Genomic DNA, 9,320 nt, shown 5'->3' on the forward strand with positions numbered 1-9,320 from the left:
GAAATAAAGATCAATGCAAAGGATAGGACAGAATGAAGGCAGACAGTTGACGCCCTATGCTCCTCACGGAGTGAAGAGGAATAAGTAAGTAAAATCTAATCCTTGTGAACGTTACTCCACTAATAACCCTGTGTGTTTAATATGACCTGTAATTTTCTAAATAAAAAAAAACAAAGATCTTGATAAAAATTGAGTAATTTATCATATTTACCGAGTTCAGTTGTGACTATAAAATAAGATCGAGAATAGAACAGGCCAGAAAGTCATTCTAAAAAATCAAAAAACTGCTTTGTGATTCTCGAATAAAACTCGAAATTCGACTACGTTTATCAAAATGCTACGTCTGGTCGACCCTTATTTATGCATTTGAGACATGGACCCTTTAAACATCAACCGTAACTAAATTGGAGGCCTTTGAAATGTGAATCTACCGGAGAATCCTTAAAATTTCATGGACATTGCATACCTCAAACGAAGAAAGAGAACTTTTCAACACAGTGAAAGTTAAAAAAAACATCATACCTAGGCCACATACTGAGAAATAATAAGAACCAGTATGCTAAAACTTACAGTGAAAGGAAAGATCGAGGGAAAGAGAGGACTAGGAAGGAACAGACTAGCGTAGCAAAGAGACAATTGACAAGGAACAGGGCTAAATTTTGAACAGCTGAAGACAGAGAAGAGTTTGCAGTTGTAGTAGCCAACTTCCATTGAGAAGAGGGCACTTTAAGAAGAAGAGGAAGATGAACAATGGCCCAAAATTATACACAATCACCATTTTAATAACATTTACGATAACATAAAATTTCTCTATGGCGCAGTCAATAGGATGAGATAGATAGAAACCTGCACCGAAGCGAGTATATCTTTTAAAATAAAAAAAAAGTCCCGCATCCGCGAAATTAACAAGAATCCTTCGAAGTAAAATTACAAATGAGATTTCATCTGAGCGCTGATCTTATACAATGGAACGCTATTTCTGAAGTCATTCCGCGTGAGATGCGCCATTGTCGTGCGGTTTCTTACGTCAGAGATAGACTCTCGGACTTTTATGCACAATTACATGAAATTGTCTCTTTGAATGCGAGGACAAAGAGCGGTATGTGAAAGGTTATATGTAGAATAAAAGAAGGGGATAATGACGGCTGAGACGCAATGTTGCCGCTGTCTCTCTCCCGTTCTTCTGCTCTTGTCTGGAATTTTCATTAAATAAGGATTAAGTACGACTGCGGGACGGAGAATGGATACATTCGGTACAAAAGATGATGGATAATACAGTTAAGGGGTCGCAGTATTGAGACACCTTTATAATTAACTTTATTTTGAATAAAGATATTTCGAAGGGTAACTTTTATTAGTATTCCAGGCGTAACACAAACGAAAGTATGTCGAATGAAATGGAAAAAGAGTTTGAATGAGATTCTGAGATAATGTGAGTTCAATTTTTGATACAAAAGAATCTAAAAGTATTAATAGAGTAGAATATAAAGAATATAATAACTAATGAAAGGAACATAACATAACTAGATACATTTTCATTTTAGAGAGTTACAGTGACAGTTTGGTTGATGAAGTTTTTGTGATGAAGGACGTTTTTGTGATTGAGAAATATGAATGTGGTTACTATATCACTATATCACTATCACTATATCAATGAATGTGGTTGACCAGAGTATCACAGATAGATCTAAAGGCTGAAAATATGGGCGTATGAATATGGGGAACGAATTATGGGCGACGAAAAGAAATAAAGGGAGATAGAGACATGAAAGTGGCAGAGTGGTTAATAAGATGTGAGAAGACTGACTGACTACATGAGAAAAATTTCAGTTACATTGTATTCTCTATATCTGTATCTCAGTTTCACTTTTAAAGATTTTAAAGACAAAACATTTATGTTGTAGTGTGAACGGAGACAGACATTTAGAGAGGAAATGGAGGGATTTATGTATTAATATACAACTATGCTGCCCTGTTTAAAAGGCATTACAACAATATGCTTGAAAATCAAGAAAACGAATTGTAACATGCAGAACAGCCTTCTATATAAAAAAAGAGAATTGTCAATATAAAGGTGTTCAAAAAATATTACGGATAATTTGGTGGACTAAATAAGTACCCAATGAAACAGTCGAAAGAAGCGTGCAAATAAGATAAAAATTGACATACCCTCTTAGAAAACTAAGAAGTCGATAAAAAAGAAGAATGCATACACAAGCCAACTTTTTAGAGTAGCGGCAAATAAAATCAAAATTGACATAATAGTCCAAGAGGCACCGCTGAAAAATCTCTTTGAATTTACTAAAGCTAGATTTTTCACAGTTGATTACTGTGAGCGTGTAGAGAAACATACTGCGGTCGGTCAAGCGAAACATAGAACAGGGGTTACTGAGAGGGTATCAAAGTTGCTTTCCTACGAAGGTAATTAAATCCATTTACTAAGGCTGAAAATCAGTACACACATTCTAAATTAAATATAAATAAAAGTTATTATAGTCGGTCAGCTGTATGACGGGACAGAGCCGGTCCGTCGGCCCCAGTGAATGTACAGGGTTATTCACTATATTTTGACTCCTTGTAAACTGCTTTATTTACAGAATTAGAAAAAAATGTAAAATACAAAAGTTATTCAAATTTTAAATTATGATTTTTTGACATATATATCTTACTAGTGACGTCATCCATTTGGGCGTGATGACGTAATCGACTATTTTTTTAAACGAGAATAGGGGTCGAGTGCTAGCTCATTAGAAAGGTTATTCAATTCCCTATTCAGTAATATAAACACTAACATGATTAATTATACAGGGTGTCCAAAAAAATTCTTTAATTAAATTAATTGTTTAATTAATAATTCAAAAAACTTTTTTGGACACCCTGTATAAATAATAATCTTAATGTTTATAGTACTGTATAGAGAATTGAATAACCTTTCAAATGAGCTAGCACACGACCCCTATTCTTATTTAAAAAAAAATAGTCGATTACGTCATCACGCCCAAATGGATGTCGTCACTAGTACGATATACAGGGTGAGTCACCACTAACGGGACGGAAGATTACAGCGAAATGGTAAAAGATTTGAAAAAAAATTTAAATTAGTAGTTTGTAATTTGATAAAATCTACATTTTAAAATTATTTTCAAATATACAGGATGTCCCAATAAATGGCGGCGTATCAAAGTTATATTTTTTCTTATGGAACACCCTATATTTTATTGCATTTTTTAATTATCCGCAAAAAATAAGGTATAGTTTCATAAGGCTTCCCTATACCTATGTACGGAGTGTTCTGAGTTATATTGATTTTTCTTAAAATGTAAAGTTTTAAAAGAAGGCTTATTCTCAAGTTATTTAAGAAATTATAAAAAAATTACTTTTATATTTAAGTATTTGGATATTGGTTGAATGTATTTCATGATTAATTATTACACATTTATTTACAGGGTGTTCAAAATTTACAGTTTCATTATTAGATTATTCAATGTGTCATATGATTCTTATTTTAAATAGAACACCATGTATATTAATAAATAAATATACTAATCAATTTTACCTCTTTCGAATGGTATATGGATGTCCTATACCTAGGTCTCATCGTTTTTGCGTAATTTACAATTATTTAAATTCTTAATCTGTAAATCGATTTTAAAACAAAAGATGTAGTTAATTAATGGCATTGTATGACATTGTCACCTTATGACAGTATGGTCTGGTTTTTATTTTATAATTAATGTATTCCGTGATTGATTATTACACATTTATTTACAGGGTGTTCAAAAATTACAGTTTCATTATTGGATTATTTAATGTGTCATGATGCTTATTTTAAACAAAACACCATGTATATTAATAAATTATTGTACTAAGCACAGGTTCCTCTTTCGAATGGTATAGGGATGTTCTATAACTAGGAGTCATAGTTTTTGCGTAATTTACAATTTTATTAAACGGTAAATTGATTTTAAAAATAATATTTATAGTCACTCTCGATTTTTAAACAGTACGAAATAAATGTTTGTTTACTGTATCATAATGAAATGAAAATTATGTCTATTTACTAGACCATTATTATGAAAAGTAGGTATATTGGTCTGTATACAATACATTAAAAAAATTAGGATCTTCTATAAAGTCTAAATTCCATAAACGATAAGTTAAATATTTACCATAATCCTGTTTGGTCTAATACTGGTGTAGTTGAGTTTTATACGGATAATAATGGTTTTCCTTAAGTATTCTAACAGTCGTTTGACTGATTTACAATTCACCCGAAATTTTTTTCTTTGCTAATATTTGGGTTTTCCGTAACAGAAAGCAGGACATCAAGCTCCTTGACGTCATCACAAATAACTGGTTTATTTTTATTTAACTTTCCGTATGCAACATTACCAGTAGCACGGAATCCATTGAAATCTCTCAAAAACGTCCAACGTCCTTTTTGGGTGTCTTCTATCAGGATAATTTTCAGCGTAAACTTAAGAAGGTAACATACAATTTTGCAAACACTCCCCAATGCAAAGTAAGTACCATGCAGTGGCGGATCCAGAAATTTTGTTTGGGGGGGGTCATAGGTCTTGAGAGATTTAATTACCTATCTCTGATGCAAGGTGACTTAAGGTTGGTCTTACCAACCTTAGGATACATGGATTTACAATTATGGGGGGGGTCATGACCCCCATGACACCCCCTGGATCCGCCAGTGGTACCATGTCTACTTTTTCGTAGATTATTCATTTTTAGGAACAATTAAATTTGAATTTCATACACGGATGTTTATATTGTTGATAATTACCAGACCGTACTGTCATAAAATGACGATGTCATACAATGAGATACATCTTTTGTTTTAAACTCGATTTACAGATTAAGAATTTAAATAATTGTGAATTACGCAAAAACTATTAGACCTAGGTATAGGACATCCATATACCATTCGAAAGAGGTGACTCCGTTTAGTATAATGGTGTATTAATATACATGATGTTCCATTTAAAATAAGCATCATATGACACATTGAATAATCCAATAATGAAACTGTAAATTTTGAACACCCTGTAAATAATTGTGTAATAATTAATTATGTAATACATTCAACCAATAACCAACTATTTAGATGTAAAAGTATTTTTTTCATATTTTCTTAAATAACTTGAGAATAAGCCTTCTTTTAAAACTTTACATTTTAAGAAAAGTTACCATAACTCAGAACACTCTGTACATAGGTATAGGGAAGGCTTATGAAACTATACCTTATTTTTTGCGGATAATTAAAAAAGGCAATAAAATATAGGGTGTTCCATAAGAAAAAATATAACTTTGATACGCCGTCATTTATTGGGACACCCTGTATATTTCAAAATAATTTTAAAATGTAGATTTTATCAACTTACACACTACTAATTTAAAAAAAATTTCAAATCTTTTACCATTTCCCTGTAATCTTCCGTCCCGTTAGATGTGACTCACCCTGTATATGTCAAAAATCATAATTAAAAAATCGAATAACTTGTATTTTACATTTTTTTCTAATTCTGTAAATAAAGCAGTATACAAGGGGGTCAAAATATAGTGAATAAACCTGTACATTCATTGGAGCCGACCGACCGGCTCTGTCCCGTCATACAGCTGACCGACTATAATAACTTTTATTTACATTCAATTTAGAATGTCATTGTGTGTATTGATTTTCAGCCTTAGCAAATGGATTTAATTACCTTCGTAGGAAAGCAACTTTGATACCCTCTCAGTAACCCCTGTTCTACGTTTCGCTTGACCGACCGCAGTATGTTTCTCTACACAATCACAGTAATCAACTGTGGAAAATTTAGCTCTAGTAAATTCAAAGAGATTTTTCAGCGCTGCCTCTCCGTCTATAATATTATTTCCAAAGACTCAAATCTTCCATGAGGAAATGAAACTAAAAAAGAAGAAGGACTGATAGCTGTGTGCGGATATCTGGGTATTAATTCCAAAATAGAGTGTTCTAAAAGCACTATATGAAATTTAGATAGAATTTTTATTTTACAATTAAAACAGCTATTAGAATGACTACTTTTCTATGCTTAAGGCCTTTTTAATACTTAGACACTGTTAGTACTGTTATTGTCTTATGTTGTGTAGTTGATATTATACTGCAATTGTAACATCAAAATAATAATAATTAAAAAAAACGGGACCTAAAATAATTGCGTAGTTATTTTATTCTACCTACTTGTAAAAAACGTGTAAAAATTAACGATAAAATCAATTTAGGTCTATTTATCTGTCTATTTACGGGTACAATTATGTTACCATAATTATTTAATTGTTAACAGCATCTTGCCGTATTCCCGTCATCCTTTGCCCAACCTCTCTGTCCAAGGCATCGTCTTCTTGTACATTTCGGTCATACATCGATTTCCTGACGCGCTCATTCTACGACCCTCGCGGTCTACCCCGCTTTCTTCTTGCTGGTGGTCTGCACTGAAATATTTGTTTAGGCCAACGTTTGTTTGTTTAGGTCAATTAAGAATGCCTGAAGAACGGTAAGAAGAATTCTTAATAGGTCTCCAAATCATTGCAATGATCTTCTTTCTATTTGCTTCCCACAATTTGCCTGCCTTTCATGATTCTCTGCTTTATCTCTGCTCCCCCCAATCTGGTCTTATCAGGCAATGCTCCTAGGTATTTTAATGTTAGGAATTAATCAGGTGGAAACATTTAAATGTTTCCATCTGACATTTAAATGTAAAACAATTTAGGTCTACAACGTTTAAATTACCCAATAATTAAAACATCAGTTATACAATTCAGGCGGTACCATAAATTCATTTAATTGATCCACCCACTATTCTATACAAATATGTTAATTAGCTAGGTGAAAAGAAGGCGGTTATATTCTTTCACTAACATCTATCCTAGTACCACCTTAGATCATCCGATTGGCGAGTGGTTGCTGTAATCAGTCGAAATACGAGTATGTGATTCATCACCAACAATAATTAACTTTTAGTAATTAGCATGTTTGTCAGTTTTTCGGTATTACTCACATAAAATGAGAATATAAAACGTGCTTTTAATGGAATACATAGAATGTAATACGATTACAATATATTGATTTAAAATTTATTGGTATTAAAAGTATTACATTTATTTGCAGTTGTTTAAAAAATAATCCCAGAGGAGGGTTGCTCCTGGTTGTTTCTTATCGTCCTTTTTGAATAATACGATTAGCTGACTTGTTATCCATTGTTCTGGTGATCTTCAGTATTAACTGAAGAATTACTGAAGATACTTTAAGCATGTGAAATGCGGTGCTATAGACACATGTTGAGGATTTCCTGGATCTGGATAGATAGGTAAAGTTACCAACGAAGAAATTCTACACAGAATGGGTAACGGGGCGAACTAATTATAACCATACCATGTTGCAAACTAAAATACCTGGGTCATATAATAAGTAATGAACAACGATATGACCTACTTCGGACCATACTTCAAGTCAAGATAAGATGGATGGAAAAAGAGATCCACTAAGAAGAAGATCCTAGCTTCATAACACAACAAAAATTATTTAATTTGACTACTACCGGCTTTAGGGCAGCAGTCAACAAAGTCAAAACAGCCATCTTAGTGTCTTACATCCGTATAGTCCGTTCTTTAACGGTAAAATATTGCAAAACCTCTAAATTTTAAAGAACCGCTTGGATTGACATGAAATTTGGCATACACATAGCTAACAAGTCAAAGAAAAAAAGTGATATTGTGCCGATATGTGCTTTTGCACTGGGGGTGGTTTCCACCCCCTTTTGTGGGTGAAAAAATATTCGTCCAAGGTAAGTCAGAAAATGGATAAACTGGCTAATTTTAAGTAACTTTTGTTCTATAGAATTTTTTCAATGAGTCAATACTTTTCGAGTTATTTGGCAGTGAATATGTTCATTTTTTCAACAAAATAACCACGCTTTTAGACGGTTTTTCGCAAATAACTCAAACAGTAAGTAATTTGTCTAAAAAACATTTTTAGCAAAAATATAGCCTGTAAAAAATTTAAAAGAATGGTGTATATATCACGTCTCTATACCTAGTAGAAGCAGAGTTATAGCTAATGAAAAATAGGTTCATATTCGTCAAATTCCAAATTGAATACTTTAACGTGATATAACCAAAAATGAAGCACATTTCGGGGAAAACTCATTACAACTTATTTAAAGTTTTTAAAAAAAGCTTCATTTTTGTATTATAAAAAAAATTTCTGGCACTAAAAGTAAACAAGTTACGCTCAAAATAAAGTTAGTCCCTTTTTGTTTTGGTAAAAAAATCGAGAAAATCACCCCTTAATTAGTATCTTAAATGAACTTAATCGTTATGACTTCACAAGTTTCTTGACTCGTGTATGTATTGTTTATATGATCTCTAAGTTTCATCGGTTCAAAGTCCTTATTATTGAAAGGGCTGTAGTTAAAAGGGTTTGAACGAGTCACTGATCACGAATGTATGCAAATTTAGAAACACCAAATCTTAATAAATTTTTGTCTAACAGAAAAACAAAAAAATACATGATATTCAGAAAAGCAATGCTGACTTTTTTTGTTTTCCGAGATTTTTGGTATCTAACAATTTTTAAGTTATTTTGAAAAAAAGCATATTTTTCAAAATTAAAATTTTTAAAAATTTTTAAAAATTTTATTTGAAACCAATTTTTTTCAAAAATAAGCACTTTGAATCGATGAAACTTACAGATCATATTAAACACAACACAAGTAAAATAATTTGTGGAGCGGTAACGATTAATTTCATTTAAGTTACTAATTAGGGGGTGGTCTTCCCGATTTTTTTTTGCCAAAACAAAAGGGACCAACTTTATTTTGAGCGTAACTTGCTTAAATTTAATGCTAGGAACTTTTTGTAAAAACATAAATAAATCTTTTTTTAAATAGGTACTTTAAAAAAGTTATAATGGGTTTTCCCCAAAAAGTGCTTAATTTTTTGGATATTTCACGTCGAAATATTCTATTTGAAATTTGGTGAATATGAATCTATTTTTCATTGGTTATAACTCTGGTTCTACGAGATCCAGAGACCTAACGCATACACCATTTTTTTTTACTTTTTTATAGGCTATATTTTTGCTACGAACGTTTTTTTCGACAAAATACTTACTGTTTGAGTTATTTGCTAAAAACCATCTAAAAATGTGGTTATTTTGTTGAAAAATAAACATATTCACTCGCAAATAACTCGAAAAGTGTTGACTTGGCGAAAAAGCTCTATAGAACAAAAGTTACTTAAAATTAGTCAGTTTACCCATTTCCGGACTTATTTTGGACATATATTTT

This window comes from Diabrotica virgifera, chromosome 6 (genome assembly GCF_917563875.1).
Source record: "Diabrotica virgifera virgifera chromosome 6, PGI_DIABVI_V3a".
In the NCBI taxonomy this organism is placed as follows: domain Eukaryota; kingdom Metazoa; phylum Arthropoda; class Insecta; order Coleoptera; family Chrysomelidae; genus Diabrotica; species Diabrotica virgifera.